General features: G+C 40.9%; 1 protein-coding gene across 5 annotated transcripts in view; it reads right to left on the bottom strand.

The window, feature by feature from the left end:
• The window catches only part of MRAP2 (melanocortin 2 receptor accessory protein 2), a 69801-nt gene that overhangs the window by 13464 nt on the left and 42787 nt on the right, over window positions 1–13550 (bottom strand). The gene's annotated exons all lie outside the window — the stretch shown is intronic.

Below are 13550 nucleotides of genomic sequence, written 5' to 3'. Positions count from 1 at the left end.
TTCCCCAACCTAGAGCTAATGAAAGTCTATCCATCCTTCAAAGCCCAGTCCTTACACTATCTCCTTCACAAAGCCTGATTTCCCCAACTGATGAGCTTCTCCCTCCTGCGAACCCATGGCATGTCTGTCTGTGCTTCTCTGCATGGTCACTCCTTAATCCTATCATGGTAACAGTCACTAGGGTTTATCTTGGGCTGGCGATGAGACCAGGCTGCCTATGAGATGTGGCACATTCATCCCAGGGTCTCACGTCTGGGGGAGGCAACAGAGTTGAATTATTTTAGATTTTCTGATCTATTCTAAGAAGTTTACCCTATGTGGCAATACAGGAAAGATGCTTAACAATTTTTTTAAAAAGGTGAATAGAATTTATGTACTAAATATATTTAAATGCAAAGCATTATTCTAATTTAGTTGTCTGTATATAGCACTTTTTCTAACATGAAGAAACCAGATTAGCAGTTTACTCTGCATAATTCATTTTTTTTTCTTTTTTCTGGCTTTTTTAAGACCATACCTGTGGCATATGGAGGTTCCCAGGCTAGGGTTCTAATTGGAGCTGTAGCTGCCAGTCTACACCACAGCCACAGCAATGTGGGATCCAAGCCACATCTGCAACCTACACCTCAGCTCATGGGAATGCCGGATCCAGATCCTTACCCCACTGAGCGAGGCCAAGGATCAAACCCTCAACCTCATGGTTCCTAGTCGAATTCATTCCCACTGTGCCACAAACAGGAACTCCTACTCTGCATAATTCATACTTTCATTCTACATATACATATACATATAGCCAAGAGGTTAACAACTTCTGTTTAACAATGTTTACTCAGAACTCTTGATGCAAACCTAATGTATGTTTCCCAGAGCTAAGAGCGCCAAAGAAACAGGCATGGTAGACTTTGCCTTACAATGTAATAGAAATGAAGCCTAAAGAAGACATAAGGACAAGTAACAAAAAAACGCTTGTGCGTAAGTACAACTAACACGTAACAATACCATCGGTACAGGGCACAGACTGTGAAGCATCTCTGTGCATATAACAGCTCAGCACCCGGTCCTTCATCAATTTCCCACATAACAAAAGCAAATTCTAAAATGACACACCCGTGTCATTTAATCCTCAGCTGAGAATTTAATCTAGCCCCGTTGACTGGTTTGTCAAATCCATTTACTAGGAAGGGGTCCCCATGAGGACAGCTTTCACACTGCTCGTGGTGGCTGGCATCCCATGAGTCCTCCGGTCCCCTAACCCTGGGTGGGCCAAGGTGGAGGAGGGTGCCTTTGACCCAGCCCAGTCCCTGTCCCCCATCCTTCTAGTGCCACAGGGAGCTGATCAAAAAGCAACAACAATGCGAGGCCTGGGAGGGTCTCAGCCCTCAGCAAAGTTATGAAGGAGCAGAGTGCAAATGAGGAGAGCTTTGGTTAGAATTTGAGGATCCTGCCATCCTAAGGATTTTCAAATGTTTCCTTGCTAATGCAGTATCCATGCTACTCATCACAATATGCTTTAAGGATTGAGTTCTTGTTGTGGCTCAGTGGGTTAAGAAACCGACATAGTAACCACGAGGATGGGGTTTGGATCCCTGGCCTTGCTCAGTGGGTTAAGGATCTGGCATTGCCACAAGCTGCAGTGTAGGTCACAGATAGCTCAGATCTGGCGTTGCTGTGGCGTAGGCCGGCAGTTGCAGCTCCAATTTGACCCCTAGCCTGAGAACTTCCATATACTGCAGGTGAGGCCCTTAAAAAAAAAAAAAAAAAGCTTTAATAGCTTTGCTTATTTATATTCTCCTTCAAAGGAGATTCTGCTTCCTCAGATTATTTCCATTAATTCTTCTTTCCCTCATCCTCCATCACATGGCCCAACCCCAGGGCATTTTCTCACTCTGAGCCCCTTTGAGAGAACATCAGAGATCTCCGTCTCACCCCAGGCATAACCAAAGTCTCTCTCTTGAAGGTTTATTTGTAAGTTTCACAGGCATGAGCATTGCAGTAAAACCAGGAATACAGAGCCTCTGGTCTTCCCCAAAGCAACCTCTCTTGGGAGGAAGTCAGAACAGAGGTTTACATAAAGTGAGGTTCCAAGGAGGCCAGTTGGTTAAGGAAGCCAAGAAAAGCCTTCCACAGGTGTTACTTTTTAAAAATTTTTACTTATTGTTATAATCACTCAATGAATTTTATGATACTTATAGTTGTACGCTGATCATCACAAAGCAATTTTACAGCATTTCTATCCCAAACCCCCAGTATATCCCTCACCCCCCACAGGTGTTTCTAATAGAGCTGAACAGCTACTTCTGTCCCATCTAGAGACTGAGCTACTGAGAGACCACTAGGGTAAGACTGTGAGGCAAATTGCCCAGGGGGATTGCAAAGGGGATGTGTCATAATGAAATAACTTTCCCTTAATCTGATCTCTAATGAAAGGACTGAAATAAGAGAGCTGAAAACTGACAGCTGCATGGTTTTCCCTGTATGATCCGTTTCTCCGTGTGCTATTTTTCCACTCTAAGGTAGGACTAGAGCAACTCTCCCATCCCTCTCTACCCCTTAAGAATAAATTGTGACCTTTCCATCTCATGGTTGTATGCAAAATTAGGGTTAATGCTGAATTTGAAAGAAAGGGTTCAGGGAGTTCCCCTTGTGGCTCAGTGGGTTAAGAACCCAACACACTATTTGTGAGGATGCAGGTTTTATCCTTGGCCTCACTCAGTGAGTTAAGGATCCAGCACTGCCGCAAGATGTGACATAGGCAGAAGAGGCAGCTCAGATCCAGTGTTGCTGTGGCTGTGGCGCAGGCTGGCACCTGCAGCTCCAATTCAAAACATAGCCCCAGAACTTCTAAATGCCTCAGGCACAGCCATAAAAAGAAAAAAAAAAGAAAGAAAGAGAGGGTTCAGGACACCAGAGCCAGCACTGTTCACACACCACTTCTGGTTCCTAAGGTGTTAAGGTAAGTTCTGTGATAGGAATTTTCGGCAAGGCGCCAATGGTAGGTCCCAGTACTTGTCTCTACTGTGCTCCCGAGGGCATGTTTCATTTCAAACTTTTGCAAGCTCTAGCTATGCTTTGCATCTTGATTACCCGGCTTCCTGCTGACTCATCCATGCATGTATCTGGCATTATCTAAGCAAATTGTTACATGACACCAGTATGGACCATGGCCACCACTGATGGCTCAGAATAAGAGGATGCTCTTCCAGTCTTTTAGCATAGTAGCCAGAGTGGCTCTGCTAAAATGGAAACACGTCCATTCATTGACTCACAGGCTTTTGTTCTGCTTTTATTTTTTTTAACTTTTTTTTTTTTTAGGGTCACACCTGCAGCATGCGGAGGTTCCCAGGCCAGGGAGGTTCCCAGGCTAGGGGTTGAATGGGAGCTCTAGCAGCCAGCCTACAACCAGAGCCACAGCAACATGGGATCTGAGCCATGTCTGAGACCTGCATCACAGCTCATGGCAATGCTGGATCCTTAACCCACTGAGCGAGGCCAGAGATCAAACCTCATGGATGCTAGTCAGATTTGTTTCCCCGAGCCCCAACGGAACTCCATGTTTCTGCTTTGCTAAGAACACTCTGTCTCACCCAGCCAAGCCCTAATAAATGCCCCATTTCTCTCCTTCCCTTTATAGAACACTTCTGAGAGATCTCACTGTACATACTGTCTCCAATTCCTGTCTCTTTTTTCTCTTGAACCAATTCTAGCAGCTTTTAGTCTTAATGCTCCCCTAAAACTGCTTTTAGGATCCTTGCTAGTAACTTCCACATTGTAAAAATCCTGCAATCAATTCTCAGCCCTCAACTTACTTGATCTTAACAACAGCATGTGACACAGACTATTGTCTCATTCTTGAAACCCCTTCTTCACTTGATTTCCAGGAAACCACAATCATACAATTTTCTTCTGACCTTTCTATAAATTCCTTTCAGGCTCCTTGGCTGCCTTCTTCTTAACTGTCTCCCAATTTCTAAGTGCTAGTGTGCCCCAGGCCTCAATTCTGGGATCTCTTTAGTTTTCTATCAATGTTCATTCATCCAGGCTCTTGGGTTTGAATACTATTTGTATGCTGATGACTCTCAACTGTATACCTTTACTGCACCCCTCTCGCTCCCTGCACCATGGGATGTCTGACAGGTCTCAATCTAACAGGTCCTAAATGGAGTTCCTGATAGTCCTGTTTATCCCATAGTCTTGTCTGTCTCAGTTAATAGCAATTCATCCTGCCAACTACTCAGATCCCAGAACTTCAAATCATCCTTGGCTCTTCTCTTTCTCTTGCATATCACTGCCAATCCATTGACAAATTCTGTCAGATCTACTTCAGAAAGACCCAAAAATTTATGTTGCTTTTTTTTTTTTGTCTTTTTAGGGCTGCACCTGCAGTATATGGAGGTTCCCAGGCTAGGGGTCAATGAGAGCTGTAGCTGCCAGCCTACACCACAGCCACAGCAATGCCAGATCAGAGTTGAATCTGTGACCTACACCACAGTTCACAGCAATGCCAGATCCTTAACCCACTAATCAAGGCCAGGGATTGAACCTGCGTCCTCATGGATGCTAGTCAGATTTGTTTCTGCTGCACCACAATGGGAACTCCAAAAATTTATGCGCTTATCATACCACTGCCCATAGTCCAAACCACCTCAGCAGCTGCCTAGACTGCTGCAACAGCACCCTGCCTGATCTTTACTTCCAATCTCATCCTCTTCCTTCCCTAGCTGCAGTGTAATCTTACTGAAGCCTAAGCTAGATGCTACCTTTCTGCTCCAAACCCCCAAATGACCTCTCAGAGAAAAAGTCAAAGACCATAGCATGACCTCTAAGGCCCCAATTCCCTCTTACGCATCACCTGACTTCATCTTCTGATGTTCTGCCCCTTATTCACCCCTCATTGTTTCTTTCATATTCCATTTTGCTCTTATCATGGAGTATTTTCTAGAATGTTCTTCCCTAGGTATCTTATAGCCCCATCTCCCTTCCTTCAGGTCATTTCTCTCACAGTTCTCCTTTCTAGTAAGGTCTTCCATGGCCACTCTATTCTCACCTGCACACTCCACATCTTCTTTCCCAACTTTATTATTTTATCACCACCTGGCATAGTATGTTTATTTATTATCTGTCTCTCTGCTAGAATGCAAGATCCACAAGAGAAGATTTTTTTGTCTTTTTCTGTTCACTATTATCTCTGCAGTGCTTAAAATACTACTGGACATAATAGGTGCTCAATAAATATGTGCAGAAGGAATGAAGGAACAAATGTCCATCCTGCTGGTACCAAATGTTTGTCTGATATATGTCCACCTCTGATACATTATAGGGTTTAATACCAGATTCGAAACTGAGGAACAAAAGGAGAATTCACAATGACCATCAGAGGTTTCTCAGATGAAAACCTCCCTTTTATCTTTGTTTTTAGGCCCACATGTGCAGCAAGCATATGGAAGTTCCCAGGCTAGGGGTCAAATCAGAGCTGCAGCTGCTGGCCTATACCACAGCCACAGCAACACCAGATCTGAGCCGAATCTGCAACCTACAATGCAGCTTGCAGCAACACCGGATCCTTAATCCAATGAGCAGGACCAGGGAATGAATTTGAGCCTCATGGATTCTAGTTGGGTTCTTAACCTGTTGAACCACAACAGGAACTTCTCAGATGAAAGACGCTTTCAAGGCAGGAATCTTAATTTTGGCAGGTGGGAGAACTTAGTCTAACTAGCATGGTAAGTACTGTTGCTGAGAACAATCTATTACAGGTAAAGTAAATGAAGACAATTGTTATGGTCATTCATAGCTTCATAAGTGCTTCCGCTTGAAATGACCTGTTTCTATTCTTTTGATCCTGCATCTAACTGGCTTTGAATTTAGTTCAGCAAAACAAGGAGATACAATGCCAGAATTACAGCATTTTAATGTGGAACAGGCTATACCAACATACCATAGGTGACTTAATCTTATCTTCCTGTATGTCTTGGGGCTTGTTTCTTTCTTTGTTTTTTATTTTTCTTTATATGCTTCATATACTGTCAGATTCCTGAAGCTAAGGGCCTCTACTTTAATCAGATCTCTTATATCAGAATAGTAAGGACTCACCCATAAATTTTTGTTTTTTCTTAATGTAAATGTTAAAGCTAACAAAAGCACTCCTTGGAGTTCCCATTGAGGCTCAGCAGGTTAAGGACCCAACATTGTCTCTATGAGGATGCAGGTTTGACCCCTTGTCTGGCTCATTGGGCCAAGGATCTGGTGTTGCAGCAAGCTGGGGTGTAGGTTGTAGATGTGGCTCAAGATCTAGTGTTGCTGTGACTATGGTATAGGCCTACAGCTGCAGCTCCAATTCAACCCCTAGCCTGGGAACTTCCATATGCCACAGGTGTGGCTGCAAAAATAAAAAATTAAAACCAAAACCAAACCAAAAAAACCCACTCCTTATTAATGAAATAATAGATACAGTAAGTATGTAATATAGCACACTTTTGCCTATATTTTGCAGGAATTTTTTCCAGCTATAATCTTTTCTAAATATAATACACCCCAAAGATTTTCAACTCTCTTCTGGAAATGCACTAACCAAAATTACAGCAGCACACCTGTTTTGGTTTTTTTGGTGTTTGTTTTTTTTTTTAACTCCTTAAACTAAGGAAAAGAGGAGCAAACTGACACAAAAATAAAATCCTTGTCACCAAGCTGTAAAAATTCAGGTTATAGGGAAATAAATGGAAATTTGCCCAGTTATTTTGATTTCCACTAAAATTCTTAACAGCTAGTCTCCTTACCTAAAGATTGTCCCAGAAAAATAACAGATTAAAGAATTAAAGTAAATTAAGGAGGGTGATTTCACATCCAGACAGCAACAGCCTTTCATCAGATAACTGATGACAGCTTATCTTAATCCTAATGGATTCCGTATGGTTTTTTTTGTTTTTGTTTTCGGTTTTTTTTTTTTTTTTAATTCCACAAAAAAGTACTGGGTACACATCAATAAAGGAATAGGTGAAAATATTTAATTATTACTATTCATTTCAGGGGTATAGAATATGTGGTTTATTTAATGCCTTTTTTAACGAACAAAAATAGAAAGCTCTCGATCCAGGAAATCAGTAACTCTGAAGCCCTTTAAAGCCCCATCAATGGAGACCAGAGGTAGAAACCAGGCAGCATATCCCTGCCCCTGTCTTTGTAATTGCCCGCAGATGCTCTGCCATGGCCGCCAGCAGCCAGTAGCATTCAGGCCCTCAGGACCCACATGTGAAGCCTGGGCTCTTGCAGACCATCCTGCAATGAAGGAGTGGAAAAAAGGCTAAACACTGAATTATCTGGAGGTGGCACCTGACCAAAATGGAGACTTGGGAGGTTCCTGAGCTCTCCTCCCACGGACACACTGAATATACAGCTGCACGTGGAGCAATTCCCTCCGAAAGAGTCCAGAAACTGAGTGACTCCTACACATCTGACTAATGAGAAAATACCCACATCCCAAATGAGTAGGAAAAGCTGAGACACACTCTAAAGACTCCACCAAAGAAACTGTTAGAATAAATGAATTTAGTAAATTTGCAGGGTACAAACTCAAGATGCAGAAACTGTGATATTTCTGTACACTAATAATGAACTATCATAGGTAGAAATTCAGAAAATAATCCCATTTACAATTGCAGCAAAAAGAATAAAAAGAATAAAATACCTAGGAATAAATTTCACCAAAGAGGTGAAAGACCTATACACTGAAAACTGTAAGACACAGACAGAAAAAAAAAAAAAAAAACCTGAAGAAAAATAAGTGGAAAGATATTATATGACATGGATTGGACAAATGATTATTTGTCCATACTACCTAAAGCAATCTATAGATTCAGTGCCATCCCTAACAAAATTCCAATGACATATTTCACAGAACTAGAATGAAAATTTGTATGGGGAGTTCCTGTCATGGCTCAGCAGAAATAAGTCTGACCAGCATCTATGAGGACACAGGTTCGATCCCTGGCCTTGCTCAGTGGGTTAAGGATCTGGCATTGCTGTGAGCCGTGATGTATGTTGCAGATGTGGCTCAAATCTGGCATTTCTGTGACTGTGGTGTAGGCCAGTGGCTACAGCTCTGATTCTTCCCCTAGCCTGGGAATCTCCATATGCTGCAGATGTGGCCCCAAAAGACCAAAAAAAAAAAAAAATTGAATGGAACCATGAAAGATAGCCAAAGCAATCTTGAGAAAGAACAAAGCTGGAGGCATCAAGCTCCCTGATTTCAGACTATACTACAAATGTATAGTAATCAAAAAGCATGATGTTTTTATATTAGATCAATGAAAAGAATAGACAGCCTGGAAATAAACCCACACATATATGGACAATTAATCTATAACAACAGAGCCAAGTACATACAACGAAGGACGGACAGTCTCTTCAATAAATGGTGTTGGAAAAAGTGGAGAGCCACATGCAAAAGAATGAAACTAGACCACTATCTTACACCATACACAAAAATTAGCCCAAAATGGATTAAAGGCTTGAATGAAAGACCCAAAACCTTAAAATTTCCAAAAGAAACATAGGTGGTAACCTCACTGATAAAAGTCTTAGCATTGTTTTTGTAGATCTGACTCCAAAGGCAAGGGAAACAAAACCAAAAATTTTTAAATGGGACTACATCAAACCAAAAAGCTTCTGCACAGCAAAGGAAATCATCATCAAAACAAAAAGGCAGCCTACTGAATGAGAAAATATATCTGCAAATCAAATATGAGATGAGGGGTTAATATAAAAAAATGTAAAGAACACATATAACAACAACAAAACTTGATTTTTAAATGGGCAGAGGATCTGAATAGACATTTTTCCAAACACATAAGGTGACCAACAGGCACATGAAAAGATGTTCAATATCACTAATTTTTAGGGAAATGCAAATGAAAACCACAATGAGATATCATCTTACAAATGTTAGAAGGGCTATCAAAAACACAAGAAACATTAAGTGTTGGAGAGAATGTGGAGAAAAGGGAATACTGAATGCACTGTTGGTGGGAATGCAAATTGGCATAGCTGCTACACAAAACAGTACAGAGATTCCTCAAAAAATTAAGAATAGAACTACCATATGATCCAGCTCTTCTACTGCTGGATATTTATCTGAAGAATATAACAAAACTAACTTGAAAAGGTATATAAACACTTACGTTCATTGCAGCATTATTTATAATAGCCAAGATATGGAAACAACATACATGAACATCAATGGATGAATGGATAAAGAAGATGTGGTTTGTGTGTGTATACACACACATACACACACACTGGAATACTGTGTGTACAATATATACACACACAACGGAATATTACTCTGGTGTAAAAAATAATGCAATATTGCCATTTGAGACAATATAACTAGATCTTGAGGATATTATGTTAAGTGAAACAGATAGAGAAAGACAAATACTGTTTGATTTCACTCAAATTGGAATCTAAAACAAACAAATACAAAATGATAGATATAGAGAAAACCTAGTAATCAGAGGGGAAGGGGGGTTGTGGGATTGGTGAAATGGGTAAAAGGGGTCATTTATACAGCGATAGGTGATAACTACACCTTTGGTGGTGATCACCTTGTAGTACATACAGATGTCAAATTATAGTGTTGTAAGCCTGAAACTTACATAATGTTATATGCCAATTTTACCTCCATTTAAAAAAAAATAGATTCCCACTAGAGAAACAGGCTTCCAAACATCTAGCTCTGAAAATCAAGATGGTTTGCAACCACAAGAACCCCAAGACTACAACAAAGAAGTAGTTCCTAATGGGTGCTCATGGCTATTCCCTCAGGACTCAGTGCTGAGGAAATAGGCAAAAATATCCATTTGCCAGTTTCCCCCCTGTAAGAGGTTACTCCGCTTACTTGAAAAAATGCTGCCTTAGGGACAGACTTCTACTTTATCAGGCGTCTAGGGGACAGTTATAATCCTTCCCAGAGACCAATGAAGCTAGCAGACACTGACCCTGCCTTCTTCCTCCAGCCTACTCCAATAATAAACCAAGTCACCAGTATCTTTCTACAGGTCTGGTTCCCCAACTTTTGCAGCTGCTGCCCAGGGACACCTGATATCCTGGTTCTGATAGCCAATGGGCTTGCATTCCTGAGTCCCGTAGGATTGTACTTAATGAAGAAGGAGTTCTCAACAAGCCTGTGAGCACCCTTGCATGGTCTATACTATGCTTAGCACAAAGGGAGCAGGCAAAACACCCATATGCCAGTTTCTCCCTGGAAGGAATTTAACTATTTACTCTCCAGCTGCTGCCTGAGGTTCTACTTTTAATAAAGCTGCATCCAGGCACTGACCATAATCCTCTCCTTCAGGACACAGGCAGGTCTTGACACACCCGCAACTACTAGGAGCTACTAAGAACAAAGAAGGTTATTTAAACAATCATACAAGTTTTAGAGAAAACTAGAGCTCAGGCCTAGCTGAATGACAAGGTTCATTTCCTATATAAGACCACTCTGCTAAGACTGGGAGAGGTGGCCATTTTATCTAATGCACAGAAACCAATACAAAGAGTCAAGGAAAATGAAAACATATAGGAATATGTTCCAAACAAAAGAACAAGATAAATCTCCAGAAACAGATCTTAATGACAGTTCAAAATAATGGTCATAGGCATCCCCCTTGTAGCTCAGAGGGTTAAGAACCCAACTAGTATCCATGAGGATGCAGGTTCAATACCTGGCCTTGCTCAGTGGGTTAAAGATCTGGAGCTGCTCTGCCTGTGGTGTAGGTCAGCAGCTGCAGCTCTAATTCAACCCCTAACCTGGGAACTTCCATATGCCACAGCTGTGGCCCTAAAAATAAATAAGTAAATAAATAGATAAATAAATACATTTTTAAAATAATGGTCATAAACATTGGGGTAATCTCCTTGACATCACTCTTGGTAATGATTTTTTCTTTAACACCAAAAAAGCAAAGACAACAAAAGCAAGAATAAACAAGTGGGACTACATCAAACTAAAAGGCTTCTGCACAGCAAAAGAAACCATCAACAAAATGAAAAGGCAACATATGGAATAGGAGAAAAATATTTGTAAACCACACATTGGATAAGAGGTTAATATCCAAGGAATTCACACAACTCAATAGCCAAAAAAAAAAAACCCCGACCTACTTAAAAATGGACAAAGGCCCTGAGTAGACATTTTCCTAAAGAAGACATACAAATGGCCAACAGGTACATGAAGAGGTTCTCAAAATTGCTAATCTTTAGGGAAATGCAATTCAAAAACTTCAAAGAGATATCATATCACCCCATCAGAATGTCTGCTATCAGGAGTTCCCATCGTGGCGCAGTGGTTAATGAATCTGACTAGGAACCATGAGGTTGCAGGTTCGATCCCTGGCTTGCTCAGTGGGTTAATGATCCGGCGTTGCCATGAGCTGTGGTGTAGGTTGCAGATGCAGCTCGGATCCGGCTCTGGCGTAGGCTGGCAGCTACAGCTCCGACTGGACCCCTAGCCTGGGAACCTCCATATGCCGCGGGAGCGGCCCAAAGAAATGGCAAAAAGACAAAAAAAAAAAAAGAATGTCTGCTATCAAAAAGGCAAGAGATAATAACTGCTGGTAAGCATGTAGAAAAAGCGAACCTTTGTACACTGTTGTTGGGAATGTAACTTGCACAGCAACTATGGAAACAGTATAGAGGTTCTTTAAGAAATTAAAAATAGAACTACCATACTATCTAGCTTTCCTAACTTTGGATATATATCCGAAGGAAGCAAAAGCATTGTCTTGAAGAGGATATCTATACTTCTGTGTTCACTGTAGCATTATTCACAATAGCCAAGGAATGGAAACAACCTAGTTATCTATTAATGGATTAAGAAAATGTGATCTATAGGTATTTGAATATTATTCAGCCTCTAGGTAGAAAGAAATACTGTCATTTATGATGATATAGATGAAGATAGAGGGCATTATATTAAATGAAATAACAGAGAAAGACAAATAGAGCATGGGTGTACTGCTTATACAGAGAATCTCAAAAAAAAAAAAGTCCAGCTCGTAGACACAGAGAGTAGAAAAGTGGTTGCCAGGGCCTGGGGGTTGGGGAAAATAGGGAGAGGTTGGTAAAAGAGTACAAACCTTCAGCTACAAGAATAAGGACTGAAGGTCTGCTGTATAACATGAAGAATATAGTTAATGATGCTGTCTTATATGATTGAAACTTGCAAGAGAGTAGAATTTTAAATGTTCTCACCAATAAACAAACAAGCAAATACATACGCCTGAGGTGATGGATGTGTTAATTAACTTGATGGGGGATTCCATTCACAATATATTTGATACATATATATATACATATATCAAACCATTATTTTGTATACTTTAAATATATTACAATTTTATTTGTCAATTACACCTCATTGAAGCTGAAAAATACAGAAAGGCCACATTGCAAGGGAGCAGCAAGTAGGGGTGAGGAATCATGAATGCCAAGGCAGCTCAGAGTGTAGTGGCCAGGAAAAGCTAAAGGAGCAAAAGCATTTCCTTTGCTATATTTGTATCTTCAGTTCTAATCTCTCTTATATTCCCTAACGCCTCTCACTAATCTGAGCCAGTGAAAACCCACAATTTTTATGGTGCTGCATACATTCATTCTGAAACAACCAAATATGTCTGCAATATTTATGGGGTAATCACAACAGGACCCGGGAGTGGGCAGAAGTTTCTGCCTATTATGTCAACTCTACTTAAGGAAAGAGAGCTGCTTCATGCTGGCCAGTTAGCATTCAGTTTCAACTGAACTTGGATGGCCACCTTGTATATAACTGTATTTCCTTCCTCTGTGCTAGATTGTTAATCACTCCAATAATATGAAGCACATTTCATGCCTATAACATAGAGTTGGGAATGATCATGGGCTACTCTAGTCCATCATTATGAACACACACAGACAGACCCCTTTCCATAGCCCCAGAAACCCAGCAGGGCTGAAAGGATGCTGTCGACTAAGTGTTACAAAAGAAGTTTCTTCAAATAAGACTTCAAGATTCTATTTGTGGAGTTCCCATTGTGGCTCAGTGGTTAACAAATCCAACTAGGAAATGAGGTTGCGGGTTCGATCCCTGGCCTCACTCAGTAGGTTACTGGCATTACTGTGAGCTGTGGTATAGGTCACAGACGTGGCTCAGATCTAGCATTGCTGTGGCTCAGGCATAGGCCAGCGGCTGCAGCTCTGATTAGACCCCTAGCCTAGGAACCTCCATAGACCACAGGTGCGGCCTAAAAAGACAAAAAAAAATTTTTTTTTAATTAAAAAAAATAAAGATCTCTAGGGGACCACCATGCATCACAAAAAAAGATTCTATTTGTGTACACATTTTAGATCATCCAAATGTTCACACAGTTTTAGAGATTTGGAATCATCAATTTTTTAAATCTCAATTTGATAATGACATTGATTCATGTTCTCCCACTAAGGGACTCTCTCAAGTTCTTCATCATTCTTGTTATACACCCCTGAGCAATGTGTCTTCTTGGGTTTATGGGGTAGAGGAAAGA

Source organism: Sus scrofa, chromosome 1 (genome assembly GCF_000003025.6).
Source record: "Sus scrofa isolate TJ Tabasco breed Duroc chromosome 1, Sscrofa11.1, whole genome shotgun sequence".
Classification (NCBI taxonomy): domain Eukaryota; kingdom Metazoa; phylum Chordata; class Mammalia; order Artiodactyla; family Suidae; genus Sus; species Sus scrofa.
The sequence above is the reverse complement of the archived record's forward strand: the minus strand, read 5'-3'. Positions and strand labels throughout refer to the sequence as shown.